We start from the raw sequence: 22,182 nt of genomic DNA on the forward strand, positions 1-22,182 counted from the left end.
GAGGAGGGGGTAATGGTGCCACAGTCCGATACCCAGTAGTTAGGGCACTCACCTGGGATGTGGGAGACACATTTGACTCCTCACTTTGAAGCAGGGACTTGAACCCAGGTATCCCTCTTTTCAGGCTGGTGCACCAACCACCAGGCTACAGAGTCGTACACACTTTCTCTGGCTCAATGAATGTTTAATTATTTATACAAACTCGGACAGGAGTGCTTGAGAAATGTTACCCCAAAATAACCAGTAACCCAGTGGGTAGGGCACTCAACTGGAAGGGGGGAGACCTGCTCCCAAGCAGGGATTCAAACCTGGATCTCCCACATCCTTAGCCACTTGACTAGAAGTTATTTGGAGCGGGTAGTTCCCAACACCGCTCCGTTTTGTGAATAGCTCCTAAATCCCCTTGTGACCCTAGCAGCCCCACCAAAAAAGTTTTGTCTGAAACTATTTGGTGAATTTGTGTCAAATTTGAGAATAACTTTGATCAGCCCCAAACTGCATATTTTGATAAATAAACAATTTGATAAATAAACAATTTGCCCAGTCTAGTCAGCCTCAGTTATAGAATTCACCCAAATGTATTAATAATGTATGCCAATTAATGTTGGGTGACCATCAAAAGGTCTGAATAAGTGTTCCCGGGTTAGGATCCTTGGCCAAATTACCTGAACTTTTCAGAGTGGTAAGCAATACAAGTTTCTTCTCATGGAGGATGAAATTCTTATGTATCCAGCAGGCCATGCACATCCTATATGCCATTAAAGACCTGGAGAGAATTCCAGTGGAAAACTATGATTAGATAATTTTGCACTCCAATCGTGCAAGATAGCAATAATACATCATGCAAAGTGTCTGTGATGTATTTTAAAACAGCCAGATCTATTAAAGGCAATTTCACTGCAGACTTTCTTTTCCAATCTTCAGAATTGCCTGCAAATGTAGTTCCAGTTCTTGTTTTCTTGCCAAAGTGACACATATGTCATTGGATCATTTCCTGATTTAGACTCTGAGAGACTGGCTTTTCAGAGCTGAGCACCCACAGCTCCCAGTGATTTCAGTGGGAGAGGCAGATGATCAGCACCCTTGAAAAGCCAGGCCGTAGACAGATGTTACTGATATTGTTGACCCTGCAATCTGTAGTCATGTGAGTATCCCTATATTAAGGAATAGCCCTGTTGATTTCAATAGGGCTACTCCAATGAGTAAGGGCTGCAGAAATAGGTGCTAAGTTACTGTGGCAAATTTTAATATAAACAGATATTCATCCTTTTGTAGTTTTATTGTGTCATCATTCTCCAAGCTATTGCTTGGAGCCTATGACTTATTCACGCTGTTACTAAGAATGGAATAGTGAAGGCTGATGTGTTGTACAAATATTAGTCTAGGGCTACAATGCATCTTACTATAGCCTTTCTGCCAATATCTGCATTTTGCTTTTTATAAAACTCCACAGTACAGTGCTGCTTCAATTTATAAATAACGCTGGGAGCTCTTGTAAAATCTTTTGAACTGCATAACCACTGTTGACTTAAAAAAAATGTCTGATTCAGCTGTTGACTCTCCATAATAGAGGTTGTGCTTCAACTTGTGATGCATCTATATGTTTATGGTCCTGCGGAGCTCAGTGGCTTACTTACACTTTTATAGATTTCACTTGCTGTGATGGAATATATTACTAAGATTAAAATACAAAGTTAATCTGTTTAGAGACCTTTAACATTGTCCACGATTCATGCAATAAAATTATATAATAGCAGGAATATATATTTATAAGTATGTATTATACTGTGCCAAGTTTTTCTAAATCAACGTAGTCCAATAAATAAATTATAAGTAAAATACGTGGTGCATGTGTAAGATTATGACCTCTTAGGATGTACATGAGTGGGTCGTAAAGCTTATTGCTTACTTTTATATAAATAAGTATTTGAAGTTAGCTGACATCAGTGTTCAGGCATTTCCTATAAGTAGTTAATGAGTTTTGAAGTTACTCAGCACCTCCTCAGAAGTACTCTGTGCCTCACAGAGCCACCTCCCAAGTAAAATGAATTCCAGAGAGAGACTCCCATTGACTTCAGTGAGCTCTGGATAAGGCACCATCGATCTCGACTTTTATGGATTGCAATAATCCTGTCTGTGCATACCAAATTTTGTATTTGTGACCCAGGGATTCCTTGTTGCCAACTGGCAGAGGGCATAAGAGGTACATATGGATCCCTGGATGAGGTATCTACATAATAGTTTGCCAAAGAGTGGTGTGTAAGGTTTGTACCAAGAATTAGTTAGCCCATTGATAGTAATAATCATTGTGAAATGGGTGTACCGATAATGTTGAAGGAGTTAGGTTTCTGTACTGGAAATCAGGTTCTTAAAGCCTTGAAGTTAGAGAAAGGTGACCGGGCACTGACATGCCTTGGACAAGTTCCACCAGGCAGGAGGTAGTAAATGCTTCTCTCTCTGACTGGTCATTGTGCAGTGTAAGTCTGTTTGTGTTTCTGAGCCTGATGCTAATGCAGAGACTATGAATTCTGCAGGAAAAGAAGACAGTACAAGAACAGTAGGGGGCTTCCTGTTTATAAGTAAAGACAATGGATTTGTGAGGTATAACTGCGGACACTGAAGTATACCTGGAATCCTTCACCAAGGAGATGAACTGCTAAGGTGTTCTATCTTCTGAAAGGAGAGTCATAGCCAGCCTGGAAAATGCTGCACAGACTTCATTAGACAGGAGTGTATCTTGGTAATTAAATTAGGCTTTAGAATGTGTGTTGTAATACTGACCATCTTGGTCGTCATCACTGGAGATCAAACCTAGGACCTCTTGAGCTTAATGCATGAGACTTTACTGCCTGAGGTAAAAGACACATCTCACTTAAACACGGCTGTAGCAGGCTCATCAATCTCTAGCTGGCTGAGCCACCACTAGAGGGGGACAGAGCAGGACAACAAGCAGGAAGGGGTTACATGATGATTGTATTTTACATGGAACTAGTTGTTTCCAATACTTACTACTTCTTAAATCTCAACTTTTTGTTAAATAAACTTTTGCTTATTTTCCACTCTAAACATATCTAAGTGCCCTGTGCTACGCGGAACTGTGATCTAAGGTGTAACTGATAAGCGGGGGGGAATGGTTCCTTTGGCAGCAGCAAAGCTGCAAATTCTGTGAGTGTCCAGTGTAACGGGCCAGACACTCCAGGCTTCTCGGAGAGGTCATGGGTTGGGGTGTGCCTATCGCTGACCTATAAAGAGACAGTGGGGCTGCGTAGGACTGAAGGGGAGTGCTTGTGTTACCTGTAGTTGGGGTGCTGACTCCCCAGTAGGCACAGACTGGGCTTCTTCACACTCTGAGCAGTGGTAGCGAGGTGCCTCACAGTCCTGGGTACCTCCGAGAAGCATCACAATATTGCTCCCATATTCTACCCTCTTTTTTCTTTTTTCTTGTCTCTCTTTTGCTTGATAGTATTCATACCTTGTTATTTTTAATGTGTATTATAGTAAATAAATTAACTATAATACACCACAATTCCATGTTATGGGAGGTAATAGATTTTACAACTACAGTTTTTACTTTTTTTTTTTTTGTAACACTCTCTCACTTTTTCCTTTGAACAGTAAAAACCTTTCAGAAAGTTAGTTAGGAAGTTAAATTAGGATCTCTTAAATTGATCTCTAAGGCCAGATCTTCAGCCGGTGTAACTCAGCCTAAATCCATTGGTTTCACTGGAGTTATGCTGATTTACGGTAGCTGAAGATCTGTCCCTATATCCACAAAACTTAAATCCTTTTTAAAATGTTATGCACACATTAAATGTACGTGGCAGTTTTCATGCAACTATCACTAACAATTTATACAGTTTAAAGCAATTACAGGACTCAGTAAATTTAATCAGTGCAATAGATGCCACATGCTATTGTTTCCAAATGTGCAAAATATTTGATTTAATGTTCTGTTTTAAATAAAAGACAAAGTGATGTTTGTCCTTGTGTTTTGCCAGTAATAAGATTGTAGGGCTAGATCCTCGTCTGTTGTAAATAGGAGTATGTGCACTGAAATTAAGGGAGGTGCGTTCATTTATACCATGTGAGGGTGTGGCCTATCGTTTCTAGCCTATTTTATATAAAAAAATTTTTAAATTTTGTTATTGTGAGATATCTGCATCCAAGCAATCCCTTATCTATGGTAAGTGTCACCTTTGTCTTATTTGTTACTTAAATAGGGATAATTATGACTAACACACCAATGAAAACAGCCTGATCTTTGTGTGGGTTTTTAATTTGAACCCTAATTTCAATTTTGTAGCTCTAATTCACATCTAGTATTAAACAGGGAAAGCAAAGACTGATTGGTGTTTACATATTGTGGAGCAGTACTGATGCACTCTTTTAATCTGATAGAAATAGGTATAGGAAGTATAGCTACTCCTTCTAAATCAGTCTGACAACCACATCTATGACTGTGCAACATTGCTAATAAAGATTCAAGTATGGAATGAATATTTTTCAGAAAGGATAGTGCAAGATTCAGTGTGGGTCTCAACCATCTGTGAAAATGACAGTTTGTCTCAATCAAGTGGAACCACTGCTGAGAAAACAGGAAGTTAGTGAGGGGTCTGAGTTAAAATATTATTTTCTTTTTCTTTCAAAGATTTTGAGTCATCTGCTTTTCAGGCTGACAGTACTAAGACAGCTGCTGAAATGTTCTGTGGGAGAGAGAAATGAAGCTGTTAATACCTATATAAAAGTGCTATGCCCACATCATAAGAGCAAGAAAGGAACTCCATAAGCGACAGCATATACTAGAGTATGGTACCACTGGGGAACAACGTGCAAGACAGTGTATTTATAGTGGCAATCTGGCAGCACTAAATAGTAAGTAGCATTGCATAGAGCCCATAAACAACACTCTGATGTCATCCAAAATTCACTCCATAGAGAGGATAATCCTTAAATGAGCACAGATGACATGCTGGACGGAAAGGATGTCCTTTTTTCAGCAGAGTTCAGTAACACAGGAACAGACCATCCTTGCACAACTAAATGTTATCAAGTCCTCAAGAACCAGCTAACCACCTTTAAGTCCTGAAGAGCCAAATGCAGCATGAAGGCCATTTCCCAGTGGGCCACTCTACTCATCGCTGGGGCATCTCCTTGTGGCTGCATCTGGGGAATAGCTTATCCCATCCAACACACTCTTCCATTTCTCATTCACACTGTGACCCCTCTCACATCCTGGAGTTACAGTGCTCCCACTTTGTGAGTCAGGATGCTCCCTCTTCATGGCTTGGTCCTCCAGACAGGTCACTGTAGTTTTCTCCTCCTGGTGTATCAAAGCCTCTCACTGGACTGTTTGACTGGGTATCATTCCCAGCAGTCCTCCAACACAAAGCTATGCCATTTCCCCAGTGGCTGGTAGGGGAACCCAGGCCTGTCCACTACTCCAAATTCCAGCTCAAGGACCCTCAAATCAGTGGCCAAGGCCTGTACTGTCCTGGGCTTTGCTACCATCCATGGGACTTTTCTTCTTCCACCTCTATCAGGCTTCTGCACTACCACCCATCTGAGTAAAGCCTTCCTTCAGAGCTAGTATCCCAGGGCTTCTACTTTCCCCCGAGTTTCCTCCTCTTCCACTTTAAGCCCAAAGAATGACTGGAGGCTTCCCACTGCAGCCTCCTTCTGCCCTCACTTCCTGACCATATACTTGCTTCTGCCCAGCTGGGCTCCCTCCCCAACCACTTTTTGCCTATCAAACCTAACACTCTCTCAGGTGTGGCCTATCAGGTTACTTAACCTCTTCTGAGCCACATTAACCCTTCCAGGCTAGAGAATACCCCATCACACCCACATGATGTAAGTGATTCAGATAAGGGGGTTTACCCTTATAACTATATCAGAAAAACTGTCTAGCATAGACATGCCCTAACTCTACAACAGGTGTACTTTTTGGATGTCCCAGTATACCAGGCATGGATTTGTTGGTAGCTCTGAATAATAACGTAAAAAGCTGAAAAGTTGAAAAAAATACACCAGACAATTCACAACCATTCCACCTTCATCAATGTGCTGTGACCCACTTGGAACTTTACCTATTATCAGGGTTCATGTCGCTTGGCCAGAGTTTGAGGTTTCGTTTTCAGGGTGGCCCCAATGAAATATTTCAGACAGTGCATCATCACAAGGACAACAGTCGCCGTCACCACAACTTAAGACATCTCATACAAATAGAATGACTTTCTAATTGATACTTTTTGCTGCAATCTTCAGGGGAAGAAATCTACCAGAAATTGATATTCTAGATAAACATTATAAAACACTAAAAATTAAATGGTGCAGGAATGTTGTCAGTTCATTTTTCATTGTCTGATGCTGTCCTGAAGCAGATAACATATATACCAATGCTTACAGTTTGAGTCATTAATATTTTGAAACTAAAATGTTTTGTTGGGGAATCAATAAAGCAATGCTCAACATCATGTACAGTAGACTAAAAGAACCACTAAACAATACGATGAACTTAACAGAAAATCGATGGTGTATTCAAAGTGGATAATAAAAGAGTAGATAAAGGAGTTGCCTACAAGTCTAAATATCCACCCAAAGAGAGTTAACCAGTATCCATGGCTCCTGTTCCCTATGTAATGAGAATCAACAACATATGCAATCCATTTTTTTAAAACATGAAATTATGTACAATCAGGGCTGGCTCCAGAGCCCAGCGGGGCAAGCACCCGCCTGGGGCGGCCCTTTCCCGGGGGGGGCGGCAGGCTGGGCCGGTGGACCTGCCGCAGGCATGACTGCGGAGGGGACGCTCGGCCGGCGGCTCCAGTGGACCTCCCGCAGGCATGACTGCGGACGGTTCGCTGGTCCCGCGGCTCGGCTGGACCTCCCGCAGGCATGCCTGCGGCAGCTCCACCGGAGCCACCGGACCAGCGAACCGCCCGTAGCTGCAGGAGGTCCAGCCGAGCCGCGCGACCAGCGGACCCTGCGCAGTCATGCCCGCGGGAAGTCCGCTGCTCCCGCGGCTCGGGGGCGCCTCCCGGGCATGACTGCTTGGGGCGGCCAAATTTGTAGAGCCGCCCCTGTGTACAATACAACTTTAAGGGGTTCCCTCAGTAAATCCAAAGACAATGTTTGCTGTGTATTGTAGACAAGGGTATTAATAGGACAGCTTACAATAAACATACAGTATATGGGGAAAACAAAGATCACACCAGATCTGTGGGGAAAATTTATACGAAAAAGAAAGTAAAAGACTCCAATAATGCCCTATATCTTAAGAGCTCATGGGCAAGTATAACTCTGGTTAAAGTCAACAAGGGTTTATCACCTCTGAGGATCCAACCCCAACTGTTTTTGTTTGTTTGGGGATTTTTTGGACAAAAAACCCCTCAGTCCAATTCTTTGTTTTCTCCACTTTTGAAAGGTATGTTGAAGAGAGACTCTGCATATAGCTATCAATACTCCATTATACATTCAGTGGGCCAGAGTCTGTTCTGAGTTGCTTAAAGTCAATCAAGTTACACCAGATTTACACTGTAACTGAGATCAGAATCTGAACATCTACGTTTCCATCCCTGCAAACACTTATTCATGTGGTTAACTTTACCACTATGAGTAGTTTCATTGAACTCAGCTGAACTACTCACGGCAGTAAAGTTAAGCATGTGCTTAAATGTTTGCAGAGTTGGAGCCTAAACGATTAGGTGATTCAAGCATTAGTCCTACAGCAGTTTTTTCTTTTTTCAATCATCACCATCATCAGTATGCTCATATACTGAAAACATAAACATGTGTGTTTGCTCTTTTTTTCCTGTCTACAGAACACTAAGAGCCCTGTTTTCAGCAATTCAGAATTTGTGATCAAAATAATTTTAAAATTGGCTTATTAGATTCAACCCTGTTGTAAATCAGTGGGGAAGTCCCCTCTCCACCTCCCAACAAATAAAAGGGATAAACATCCTTTGCATAAACATCTATATTCAAATAACTACATGTTGGGCAAATTGCAAGCACAGAAAACCGGGACAATTTACAGATACTGCAAGTCCGAAATAATTTTTTGAAGCAGGGTGTTGGCTGTAAAGCAAATCTTTTTTGCTATTATGTTTAAGTATTTCTACCGTGTTTCTGAATTATCTGGTGTAACTTTAGCATTTATAAAATCTAATATGCTATTTTCATTCAAATATACAGCCCTTGTACAATAGTGTTTGGCTGCCGCTAGCTAGCATGGTAGACTTGTATAGGGGGAATTGCATTGCTTTGTAATAGGAATGCCATGCTTGATTCTTAGCTTACTATATTTATAAAGTTATATTATGAAAACTTCCCCATTATGTTTTGCATGAAAGTAATCATTAAATAGGACAGTGTATTTCAGTTATTGGTTTTGTGATGACCTCAGCTTTTGTGCTTGTTTACTTATTCTGCAGAAATCTGAGAGCATTACTGAGAGGAACTACACTTACATTAGCCTCTTTATTACCACTTTGGACCATTCCTCAGAAAATGTTCGTTCTTTCTTTGGTAGGCTTTAGGAAACACATTGGACCCAATTCATATTCTGGCTCAGTGGACCTGAATACTACTGGGCTATGCTGTTCACTCTTCAGGGCAGGGACTGTGTCCTTGTATGTGTTCTGTTAGCAAAAGCCCTGTCTCATTAACACCTTTAAGACTGAATTTCAAGAAATTCTCTTTGGAGTATTGTGTTCCTCAGCTCTTACCTTCTCATGTAAAGCCTCAAAAATATCGTGTTTGCCCCAGTTCTAAAAGCAGCCATCTAGCCCACATCTAGAGGCAAAAAATAAAAATAGCGGGGGGGGGGGAGGCGGCAGGGGTGAGCTGGAGCCGGTTCGCGCCGGTTCGCACGAACCCGTTGTTAAATTTAGAAGCGGTTTTAGAACCGCTTGTTAACTAGCTTCCCTGCGAGGGAAGCTTTGATGGGCTCTGCCTGGGAAGCCTGTAATTCCTCCTCCCGGCCACCGGGGGGCGCTGTGCTGCGCTGCGAGAGCCATGTGAGCTGCCTCCTGGCACTGTTGCTGCTCCTGCTCTTTGGATCTCTGGCCCTGTGGCTCCTGCTGCTGCCCCGTGAGTCCCCGGCTGCGTCCTGCCGCTCCCAGCCCCCCCCCCCCCGTGTGAGTATCTGCGCCCCTCCCCCGCCTTCCCTGCCCACAGCCACCCTCTGCCCGCAGCCACCCGCAGCCACCCCCTGCCCCACCCCTGCCCACAGCCGCCCTCTGCCCCACCCCCTGCCCATAGCCACCCGCAGCCAGCCCCTGCCCACAGCCACCCTCTGCCCACAGCCACCCCCTGCCTGCAGCCGCCCTCTGCCCCACCCCCTGCCCACAGCCACCCGCAGCCACCCCCTGCCCACAGCCACCCTCTGCCCACAGCCACCCCCTGCCCACAGCCGCCCTCTGCCCCACCCCCTGCCCACAGCCACCCGCAGCCACCCCCTGCCCACAGCCACCCTCTGCCCACAGCCACCCCCTGCCCACAGCCGCCCTCTGCCCCACCCCCTGCCCACAGCCACCCGCAGCCAGCCCCTGCCCACAGCCACCCTCTGCCCACAGCCACCCCCTGCCTGCAGCCGCCCTCTGCCCCACCCCCTGCCCACAGCCACCCGCAGCCACCCTCTGCCCACAGCCACCCTCTGCCCACAGCCACCCCCTGCCCACAGCCACCCTCTGCCCACAGCCGCCCTCTGCCCCACCCCCTGCCCACAGCCACCCGCAGCCAGCCCCTGCCCACAGCCACCCTCTGCCCACAGCCACCCCCTGCCTGCAGCCGCCCTCTGCCCCACCCCCTGCCCACAGCCACCCGCAGCCACCCCCTGCCCACAGCCACCCTCTGCCCACAGCCAGCCTCTGCCCACAGCCGCCCGCAGCCACCCCCTGCCCACAGCCACCCGCAGCCCGCCCGTCTGCATCACCTGCCCACAGCCAGCCCGTGTCACTCCCTGCCTCCAGCTAGCCCTGCCCCACGCCCCTATCTGCAGCCAGCCCCACATCCACTGGTGCCCTGCAATTCCCAGGGCAGTAACCCTGAACACCTGCTTTAATGAGGGGGGGGCAGGGAGCAGCTGGGACCCACACATGTGCACACCCTAGACTGACCAGACAGCAAGTGTGAAAAATCAGGATGGGGGTGAGGGGTAATAGGAGCCTATATAAGAAAAAGACCCAAAAATTGAGACTGTCCCTGATCACCACCCACACATGTGAAACGGAGCTCATTTCTAGTTCAGCCCCATCTTTTTAAAAAAGAACTTTAGGTAGGGTTAAAATACATCTGTATTTTCCTGGACATGTCAGGCTTTTCGGTTCTTAATCACCTCCTGGGAAAATATGGACGTATGGTAACCCTATTGGTACAAAAAATACATGCTGTCGCACATCCCTTAAATCAGAACTTTTTATAGGGAACCCGTTGTTAAATCAGAACTTTTTATAGGGAACCCGTTGTTAAGATTTTGGCAGCTCATCACTGGGAGGCGGCGTTATTTTAAACAAACCAGCCTTTGTTGGGAGCCTTTACTTCACCGGCTTAGATCTTAACTTGAACATTTGCGATCTTTTATGGTGCCAAAAAGACAATGCAGAATAATCAAGCAGACTGTAGAGCTGGTAGTATATGAGTTGTGAAGCCTGTAACACCTGAAATGCAATTCCTGCCTAAGAAGTGACCCTATAGAAAAGCATCGTTGGATTCCATAATTGTGTGCCACTGATTTCCCAACCAAATCTACTCTTTTTTCAAGGAAAAGGCTGATTAAATTTTCAGCACTCAATGCTCACCCTGGGTTCTTAACATTCAAGCAAGGTTCTTTCCATCTCGCACATCAAGACTGGCAGTAGAGGTTCTGCAGGCAAACCTATGCAGTACTGCTTTCTTCAGAGGACCTCCTTAGTGAGATTTGTGCAACAATATTACAAATTATGCCATCTCGCTTCTGGGACAAGTTATGTACATGTCTTCCCTCTGGTGGCAGGATGTCTCCATTGTCCCAGCTAATTATTCCCAGAGTCCAAAGAGAAATATAGCAGAGTCCTCAGCTGCTGACCAAATATATGCTTTCTAAGAGATCTATGGATTGTAGGGAGTTATTGCCTAGCAGAATAAGATGGTTTGGTCAAATCAAATATATTTGCTGAGATTTCTTTGGTAAGGTGCTTATAAATCTTTTCATCATTAGTTTTCATGTGGGAACAGTGCAGAACTGAGGACCTGAGCTCTTTGATTTCAGTAGGAAATTTGCCACTGAACAGGATTGGGCTGTGGTATTGTAAATCTCTTGGGAGAAACTTCATTACATATGATATTAAAAACTTTATTATAGCTTTATATAAATGAAAGTCTAAATAGGCTTAGCGATAAACTACTGTAATGAACTCCACTGTAGTCTTGGTTGAACTATATAAATGTAGATGATGAAATCAAATATATAAGTCATCTTGACATTACTATTTCTGTGTGACAGGATCTGTAAATCAGGCTTGTCCATAATATATATCCAAAATGCTGCAGAGATACTGTATGCTTTTAATACACTTCCAAAACATTTGGAAATTCCTCTGCAGTTTAGAACCCTTTCTGAGAAAGCAGTATTAAAAATATTCGAGTCTAAACTTATTGCAGTTTCTTCTGGTTGGGAAATATGTTTTGAGTTCCTCTGGAATGTGAGCATATTCTGCCTTTTGTAGCAGAAACAGATGTGTGGCTCTTTTCCCAATACATGAGACATGTGAACACCTTAAAGAAGTTATTTTGGCAGATTGCGTCTGTTTTATGTTGGATATCATTACTTTTTCTGTCTCTGACAGTTTATCTCATAAACGTGGGGGTTTTAAGGTGAACAGCTAGTGCAGTTTATTATAATCACTTACCTAAGCAGTTACATTTCCTTGCATTTTAAAATCTGTTGCCAGAACCTCTTTCCACATTTGAAGACATATAGATTTTATATATATTACTTTTATTTTTTTTATATAATGGTCTGATTTATAATTCCTTTCCCCCTTCCCTTTATTTGCTTGATATGATTCAGAGTTTAGACTGAATACCTTGGAAATAAGCTGAAGACACTGATCTAGTACAAATATGCTGGTTACAAGAGGCACAGCACAGTTTGTGTGTGTGGTACATACCCTATTTCAACACCAAAAACATATTGTAGGATCATGGTAAAAAATAAAAATAAATTTAAGATACCCCAAAATACTAAGGTCATAGAATAGGTCAATTAGCAATGGTAAGGCCTGCAATTAGGGAAAATGGTTTTTTGCAACTAAATGCTCTCATGGTTACAGTGGATCATACACTATGGTTTTTTTATACGCTAACCATTTTAGCCATTTTCTGAACCACAAAATATTTTCACTTCACATACTGCATAGGCTCTTGCTTATCAAGGGCCCAGTATTTCAGCTATCAAGTATTCACAGGGCAGCAGCCTGGGGGATGAGAAAAGAAGAATAGCATTGCATTGATATAGCCCCTCTCAGTTAAGAATATCCAAATGCTTTGCAAGCACTAATTAACTTTTACAAAACAGTGTCAGTGAGGTAGATACATAATTATACCCCTGAACTGCATCTGGATGTGCTATGATTCTGTCAAAAGGATCCAGCAGGGTGCTACAGCAAGTGCTGCTAGTTATTCAGTCAATGATTTCATGAGTCAGTAATGGAAACTGTGGTCCTTTCCAGGAAATGCTCTTTTGGATGGGAGATCAAGCCTAAGACATAAATCATTAAATATCTCATTAAACCTTTTATATGAGCAGTGGTGTTAAACATACTGTCTTAGCCAGATTCCAGCACAGTTAATTTCATTCTGGCTTCTAACATTTCTCTGCGGAGGGATAGCTCAGTGGTTTGAGCATTGGCCTGCTAAAGTCAGGGTTGTGAGTTCAATCCTTGAGGGGACCATTTAGAGATCGGGGCAAAAATCTGTCTGGGGATTGGTTCTGCTTTGAGCAGGGGGTTGGACTAGATGACCTCCTAAGATCCCTGATATTCTCTGAAATCAATACAGTATTTGTTCATTCCTTTACCTTAATTACTGTGGTTGTTTAGTTCTACTGTGAGATATTGGATAGTTTCAGCTTTCCATTGCAGAACTGTGAATACAGTGATCCTTGACTGCTGCACCTCACTTTTGGATATTGTGAGGCTTAATCAGTTTGTAAAACACTTTGAGATACTTGGACAAAAGGTTCAATGCTATGTGGTTCTAATTCTGCTCAGGATCCACTTCACTGAACTTGATGGATTTACACCAATGTGAAACTCACATGAAATAAGAATCCAGTCCTACTCTTTCAAAGTACTATTATTCAGTTTTAGATAGGTAAACCAAGGCAGAAGGAGCATATATGAGTTAACTCAGGCAATATCTCAGGTTACTGACAGAGTTTGGAATACAGCATGGGTATCTTGACTTCCAGACTATTGCCCCAGGAAGAAGAAAGAAGCAGTAGCATATCAGTCAAGTCTGTACACTGATGGGCAGCTAGCTAATGGTGTTGTCAATATGGATCAGTATTGATGTTGTCAGATTTCAAGCTTGCTTTTTATCTTGACCAATTAATGAAGTCTCAAAGGATGTCTCCATGTCAGACTAAATGGACTTGTGCACTACAGTTCAGATTCCTCATAAATAGCTTGCTGCTGTTCTTCCAGCACCAGCCATTATCTGAAGCCTCTAAACCAGGCACTTTTCTGTTTTATTATACATAAATTTGCATGAACAAAACTCTGCTCTCCCCTGATGGTGACTCTTTGCATACATAAAAGGCCGCAGCCTTTGTTTTTCACTTGGAATACAGATTGCGTTTGTTGCAATGACAGTAGCAGCACTGTTTAAAGTCTATATTAATTAAAGATTTGTAAAGGAGACTAGGAGAAAAAGTAGGCACATTTTTTTCCCTTCTATTCCAGCCCAATTATCATATTTTTTTCTCGTCTGCTATATGTGAACAGCCCCAGGCTCTGCTGCTGCATCTTACCCAATATTAAGGAGAGAGAGCTGATATATGGTGTATATAAGAGGAGCTGAATAATCACGGGGCACTCTCAGTCATTTGTTAAGAATAGCACTGTCCATTTCAACAATGACAACTTTATCTTATCAGAAGTATGTGCCCCTTCTTCAGAGAGAACTGTCTTATCTTGTAGGTTTCAGTGGTAGCCATGTTAGTCTCTATCAGCAAAAAAAAAAAAAAAGAGTCCTTGTGACACCTGAGAGACTAACACATTTATTAGAGCATAAGCTTTTGTGGGCTAGAACCCACTTCATCAGATGTATGAAGTGAAAAATACAGGAGTAGGTATATACATGAAAGGATGGGGGTTGCTTTACCAAGTGTGAGGTCAGTCTAAATAAAATGCATATGATGTTATGAGAATTGTGAAGTATGGTTGTCACTAAAACATGCTGTACGTTGAGGAGTCAGCCAGATATTAGCAAGGAAAGTAACCAATGCCCAGGCAGGGTGTCAAACAACCCATCAACAGCCATTGTCCAGCAAAGGAGCTACAATGCAATGATTCGCCTGCATGAGGCCACACCAGGGGAATTGCTCAACCTTGCTTGGAGAGACTCGGTAATGCTCACCCGACTCTGAAGCGGGGGGAGCAAAGCCAAGAGGGAGGAAAGGACACGAGAAAAGGAAGAGACGTTTTCCATGCTTTTCCTCTCTCTCCCACCTACATCTACGGACACCGCACCAACCGACTGAAGCGCTGATCAAAGGGGAGAGCCTGGCTGAAGGGCAACCAGCCAGCCTGTGGTGAGAAGCATCTAAGTCTGTAAGGACATTGAAAGTGTTAAGATCAGCTTAAAATGCATTTTGCATTTATTTCATTTGGCCAAATCTGACTTGTTATGCTTTGACTTATAATCACTTAATATCTATCTTTATAGTTAATACATTTGTTTGTTTGTTCTACCTGAAGCAGGGTGTTTGGTTTGAAGCGTGTCAGAGGCTCCCCTTGGGAGAACAAGCCTGGTACATATCAATTTCTTTGTTAAATTTGCAAACTCCTATAAGCTTGTAGCATCCAGCAGGCATAACTGGACACTGCAAGACGGAGGTTCCTAAGGTTGTGTCTGGGACCGGAGATATTAGCTAGTGTCACTCACTTGCAAGTAGCTGGGAGCGGCTTACATGCCAGAGGCTGTGCATGAACAGCCCAGGAGTGAGGGTTCTCACAGCAGAGCAGGGTAAAGCTGGCTCCCAGAGTCAAGGATGGGGGTGGCCTAGCAGATCACCAGTTCGGATAACACCAGAGGGGAACATCACACTTGCATTCCGGATTTTGGTTTGATTCATTACAGAGACAAGAAGCAGCCACAATGGTGAGCTTAGTTTTGGGAATGTTCGTGTCCAGGTTGTGGTTTGGATAGTCTTAATTTTTGTTAATGGCATTTGAGATATAATTGCACCCAGATGCATAAGTGATGGTGCTAATACTTGTAAATTTCAATATATGTAAATTTACAAAATAGAAATACAAAACATGTTTTTTAAATATAGTCTTATGTGCTTAGATACCACTGAATGGTATGAAAACCTGAATAAAATGTACCAAAGTTTCTTTTTTTTTATTGCAGAAATTAGTCATCTATTCAGACCTCTTTTTTTCCTCCTTTCTTTCTTCAAGTCACCTTGTTTAAAATAAATCATTTGACCCAAACGGGGTTTTACTGAGTGAATTGTAGCCTGCACTAGCCAGGTACTTAAAAACTTTCCTTCTCTTCTTTGTTTAAAAGAAGTTTGAACTTGAAAGTGGTTCCCTCTGTTTCATATTAAAGCAGGAGCTATGCTATTGATTTGAGAACAGTGAGGAAAGCCTGAACATATAGTCAATAGTTCTCAAAGTTGCTGATATCTTTCATAGAATCCTAGGCATGTTCTACCATGATCTGCAAAAAATGGGAAATTCTATTTTTTTTAAAAAGTCTGGATATAAACCATAGAAATTGAGATGACCTACAGGTGAAAAAGTCTTAAAAAGTTATACAGCCCCCTGCCTTTTTAAAAATATTTATAGTAACTGCTAGCCCACAAATATTTCTTTGGGGGGTGGGGGAATATATTCAGAGTACTTTTAAAGTGCTGAAATTTTGTAATGGGGTCCTGAAGGTTTGGAGAAAACCTTGATAATGTAGCTTTCCCACTTAAAATGAATTAGCCAGTCATCACTGCATGGATATCCTGGTCGGAGCAATGTAGGCTGTGACTGTTCATGCTACACCATGCCATGCCTTCCGGTCATAACAGGAATTGAGGGCAACAATCAGAATTTCTCTGGCAGTGACTGTGCTCTCTTGGAAATATGAAATGCATATCTTTGCTACAGCACCAAGTTTTACAGTATTTATTTTAAAGCACAGGTGGTACTATTATTTTCTGTCCACAGACAATGAAATCATAACTTAAATTGGCAATGTTAACTCCTAAAGCAGCTCCTTTCACAGTTGATAAATGAAACTGATCTAAAATAAGAGACACATTCCAAAAATATGTCCAGATGATTAATTTAAATATAAGCAGTCTTCAGAATCTGAAAATGTTTAAAATCCTGGGCCAAACTCTGCCCTCTCTCATGTGTTCAGCTCCACTGACTTCAGTGATGTGTGCTCTCCAGTGGAGTTGCACCAGTATAACTAAGAATTTGGCCCAATTTGGCCTAAGGAATTTATCCCTTCCAAGACACTAGGTTGAATGTGACCCATGCTGGTTCTGCTCAAGGTTGTTGCTATCTGACAATGGCTGAATGTGAAATAAGCTTTCGTCTCAGTCAAGTTTCTAGTGGACAAGTGTCATCAAAGGTCCATCAATGGCTATTAGCCAGGATGGGCAGGGATGGTGTCCCTAGCCTCTGTTTGCCAGAAGCTGGGAATGGGCAACAGGGTTTGGATCACTTGATGATTACCTGTTCTGTTCATTCCCTCTGAAGAACCTGGCATTGGCCACTGTTAGAAGACAGGATACTGGGTAGGTGGAACTTTGGTCTGACCCACTATGGCCATTTTTATGTATGTCCATGTCTTAAAAAAAACCCACACCATGGTTGCAACTCTTGTTGGCAGCCTGAGAAGAGACCAAGGACTAAATGAGCATGTAGACTGAACTAACAGGTCCCCTCACCCTTAGCAGGGATTCCACTAGGTCAAGGTGGAACACACTTTGGGGAAGCTTGTACTGCCACTGTACTCGTAATTGTGGCTCATTGGACCCAGCCTCACCTTCCCACAGCATCGTGTGCTTGAAGTGTTTGCCTGTATGGAGTTGATATGGAGATAGTCTCTGAATTGTGCAGTGTTTTGGGGGTCTCCATGTTTGGCTATCCTGCCCTTGCTTCTCTCTGTGCAGCCCACCACCGGGCTTAAGTTGTGCAGAGTACTTTCAGCCATGGACTGAATTTTGCCTTACCTTACTGGAACTTAATTCATCAGCAATTCCTATAGGAGAGAGTCTCTTCTCCTATGCCTAGCAAGTGAAAGAACCTGCCCAGCATATGAATGATTTAAAACAGAACATTCTTTATAATATACTCTGCCCCTCAAGGAAGCTAGGCCAAATGGGAGTTGGGGAGGAATTCTTCTTGCCATCAAATCTCAACACTCAGTAAATCAAGGCAGGGTCAGATGAGGCTGACCTCTCCCAGGATACGACCTGATGAGTGTCAGGTCTCAACTGAGAAGTAGGAATTCCAGATGCTTCTCCGCTTGAACCATGAGCCCTGAGCAGTCTGCCTCCTTAATGATAGCTGAATGTAAACTGTCCCTATGGAAAAAAAATAGAATAGGAAAACATTATGTTTCAGAATGTGCTCTTGTCACTCAGAAACACTTAGACTGCATGCATAAAACTGCATTCAATATGTCAAGAGTGTGAATAACTCCATGCACTGAAAAGCAAAGTGCATCCGCTCAGATGACTGCCAGTGTCAAGACAGAAAGCACCCCTAACTATTGACAATGGAATTTTACAGAGTCAGGGGAAGAGAGTTCAAAAGTGGGTCAGCTATACAGTGAAAAAGATCAGAAAGAACAATAATAGGAAAGCCCAGGGACCGCATCCCAACAGTTCAGCATCTAAGGACATCGTCTATGCAAACAGAAATGCCATTCTTCTTACCCTGGACAAATATAAATACATAAAAATTATCAGACCTCCTGGGCCACTTTAAAGAGTACTCGGCTTGTCCTATGCAGTGTTGTTCACCCAGGATATTAGAGAGACACGGTGGGTGAGCTAATCTTTTATTGAACCAGCTTCTATGGGTGAGAGAGACAGCTTTTGAGCTTACACAGAACTCGTCTTCAGGTCTGAAACTTCTCTCTCTCACCAATACAAATTCATCCGAAAAGATATTACCTCACTCACCCTTTTTCTCCATTAGGCTTGTTCGGCAGCTTTGTCAGATATGGTGTGGTAAATGCTGCAGACAGTGTTCGATTCCTGAAGCTTGGTGGTGGTGGTGGGTGTGGGGGTTATTTTATTTTATTTTATTTTTTGAAAGCAGAAAAGCTCCTTCTCTTAAGCAGGGCAGGTCTCTGACCTGGGGAAAAACCTTAATCCTGATAGTGATGGTTCCTTTCAACTTGCAGGGTCAGACTTAAAATAGAATTTTTGAGAGGAAGAGTTTGACAGATGAACAACAAGGCTGCTCCTCACCTCACTGTGCCTGGTGAGTGCTTGCTGTCTTTTCTTTTAAACACAGCAACAGTCTCCTATCCTAGAGCTGCCTGCCTGTCCAATATGGTACAGTGTAAAGCCTCAGCCCATCGCTGGAAAGATAAATAGGACTTGTATGCTGTGTGCTTCAGGTGCCACCTTATTCTGGAGGCTAATTAAAGCAGCCAGAAAATTCAGGGACTGGATAAGATAGAACATCCAACCCTTTAAATTCACTGTAGGCTCCAAAGCAGGAATCGGGGGAGGCAAAGGAAAGTCCTGACTGTGGCAGGTCTGGTGAAGGGAAGGGGGGATAAGGGTCAGAGTCTTTCCCAACCCCATCCCCTGGAGGGTTTGGGTAGTCATGGACATTGTGCACGGACTCTTTAAAATGAGTTTGTTGGGGGACAAAGAGAGGACATCACCTCTGCTCACATCCCTGCTATCAAGGTAACCATCAAGGGGAGCACCCGATGCACCCAGGAGAGGAAGGGTGGTCCAGGCGTAAGGGAGAAGGATAGTCATGGTTAGGGTGCTAGCCTCAGCCATGGAAGACTCAGATTCAATTCCTTGCTCTTCCACAGATTTCCTGGGCAAGGCTGGACTTCTCTGTGCTTCAGTTCCTTCTCTGTCAAAATGGTGATAATAGCACTTCTCTAACCCCCAGGGGTGCTGGGAGGATAAATACATTAAAGATTGTGAGGTTTCCAGATACTGTGGTAATGGGTACCATAGCTAGACTTACTGGTAGAGCTGTCATTCTGGTGTGAACTCTCTGGAAAACAAAAACAACAACCCTGTATCAGTCAGGGCTACAGCATAACCTCTGGTCCAGTGCAGGTGAAGGCTTTATGCCATAGGTTAGCCCAAAACATTTGGCTTACCACCTGCCTTATATATTCCTAAATTTGCAGCGGCTTGTAGCATACCATCAAGTTATAGATTTTGATTGCGCTGCATGACAATTATGGAGACATTCTAAATGACAGCACAGTCTTTCCAATGTTCCCACATTTTCATTCTCTAATTGAAGAAAAGTTATGATCCTATTAGTATAATATATTTTTTTATCTAGAAGTTATGGCTCTGTGATAGATGTGCTACGTACATACTCACTGATTAAATATGACAGTAATGAAAATATATTCCATAACGCAGGCTTGGGATGTCAGCCATAGTGTTCATGGGTAAACCCTGTGAATGAAAGAGGACTTGTGAATACAGACATAAGGATTATGCCAGGCCCTGCAATGGGGCCTCTAGTTCAAAGCCATTCCTCTCTGCCCAGCTAATGCATTCAGAACAATCCCACCCACGATGGACTGGTTCTTTCTTTGCTTCAGTATGTATGAGATGCTTACAGAGGAGACACCCTCGTGTGTTTCTCTGACAGTCCAACACCTTTACGCGCAGTGGATATTGCCATTGAAATGAATGCCCAAAATACTCGTGAGTGGTTCAGTACCCCCTTCCAGCCCTGTCCTACAATCCAGTGCCAGCTGGAATGGCCAACACCCGTTGTTCCAATTTATTTGGGAGCTTTGAGACTCATCAGATAGCTGTGACTAGCTGCCTGCATTCAAACTAGACTTTGTCAATTATGTCCTCTATCTTCTTGGATCAATGTCATAATGGAATTGGTGCTGAAACCTATTTACCCACCTTGAGTTTGATTCATACAAATCCTACAGGAATCATTTGTCTTTAGAAACTAATAACTAAACATTAACATCTTCACTCCACAGACTCCAAGTAAATTTGATCCATTTAGTATTCCTATAAAAATATTAAAATTTTAAGAAAATATTACTTTGGGAAAAATTCATTTCATGGCAGACCACAGTCTAAGATCACCCTGACAAAATTTCTATTGCTTTTAGATATTTTAGCATTCCTACTCTTTTCTCATTTACATTTATTGGAAATATCTTGTAGTCTGGTGAAAACTTTAAAATATAGGCTGCATGCACAGTTTACATCTGACCACCGTGCTATTGTACCATCTATTTATATAGGCCCCAATTCAGCAAAACAGTTATGCCTGTGCTGTTCATCCAGAATGATCTCAAAGTGCATTGCAAACTATTTCTGTACAGGAATTGCATCATTTCCCATTGAAATGCAATCACTGCTGGAGGCTAAGTGCTATTATTATTATTTTATTATCATTGCACCGTGGACCAGTACCCCTTTGTGCTAGGTGCTGTACAGACACAGAACAAAAGTGCCCCTAAAGTGTTTACAATCTAAGCAGAAAACAAAGATGCGGATGTACCAATGGGGAAGTGCAAAGAAACAATGCGATAATATTGGTCAGCGTAGTAGGCTGTGGTCTTAGCAAACACAGCACCACTTTAATACTTCAACACTATGGAATGTTTTAAGATAGGAAATGAAGAGTATGGTATCCTAGCGGAACTCCAGAGGTGGGATTTGGGAAGGGAGGATGTAATTACCCAGGAGGGATTTAGCCGGCACACTTGGAATCACAAACTTACTCTTCACTAAAGTGCCGTGAAAACCTTCAACCAACACAAGTAGTCCAGGATCTTGGCTTCATGTCTCATTTGAAAGGCAGCACCTCCATTGACTGACTCTCCAGCCCGTGTACAGTGTTGTTGTTGAATAGCAGAGAGACAAGGTGGGTTGGTCCAATAAAAGAGATTACCTCACCCACCTTGTCTAATACCCAAGAGGTAGTCAGTGTTGGCAAGTATTATGACTTTAAGTAGTTAGGTTGAGATGAGCCTCTTGGCGCCCTGGCCAGCTCCTCAGCCCCCATCTCAACCCCTGCACACTGCTGCTTTTCATAACTCTTCCCTTTCTCTGTTTTTCATAGCTCTGAAATCTCATTACCAGCCCATCATAAATAATCAAATAATAATAATAGCAGTTCAGAACAAAGCTCAGTCAAGACTCAATACAGTGGGAAAAATGAAAATCATAAAAAGAGAAAGTTAATGGCCCTGCAACCACTACTGGGAGCGTTGCTGAAACAGGCGGTGCAGTTTCTGCTATATAAATCACAGCTCAGTTAGAGATTCTGCGAGGGCTACCTTGTTGCTATTATTATTGGGAAAATATCCAGAGCAAGATTACTTCCCAAATTGCAGCCTGCTTGTTAACCTGAGAGAACTAGGGATATTTAACCCAGTCTCACCCCATTTCTGATCTCTCCTTGTCCAGGAAACCAACTCTATCAATACCACTGTCTTTGGAGGAAGTAGCTAATCTTAAATTAACAGAAGTTTGAGTGCTGAAAATTTGTTTTGGACATCAGAAGATGGCCAGAATGTTGTGTAGCACACAAGGTTGTTGGCAGGGGCAAAACAACCAACAACCACAAGTTCTGTTTTGAGGTTCTTTCAGTTGATTTGGGTTTATTCTTAGCTTTCATTTTTAAAAGTTTCTAGCCCTTCTGGTTACAAAGATAGCTTCCAATCTATATGCCAATGAACTGGTCTTTCAACTATACTAAAAGAAGACAGTGT

The sequence above is a fragment of the Mauremys mutica genome, chromosome 12 (genome assembly GCF_020497125.1).
Source record: "Mauremys mutica isolate MM-2020 ecotype Southern chromosome 12, ASM2049712v1, whole genome shotgun sequence".
Taxonomy (NCBI): domain Eukaryota; kingdom Metazoa; phylum Chordata; order Testudines; family Geoemydidae; genus Mauremys; species Mauremys mutica.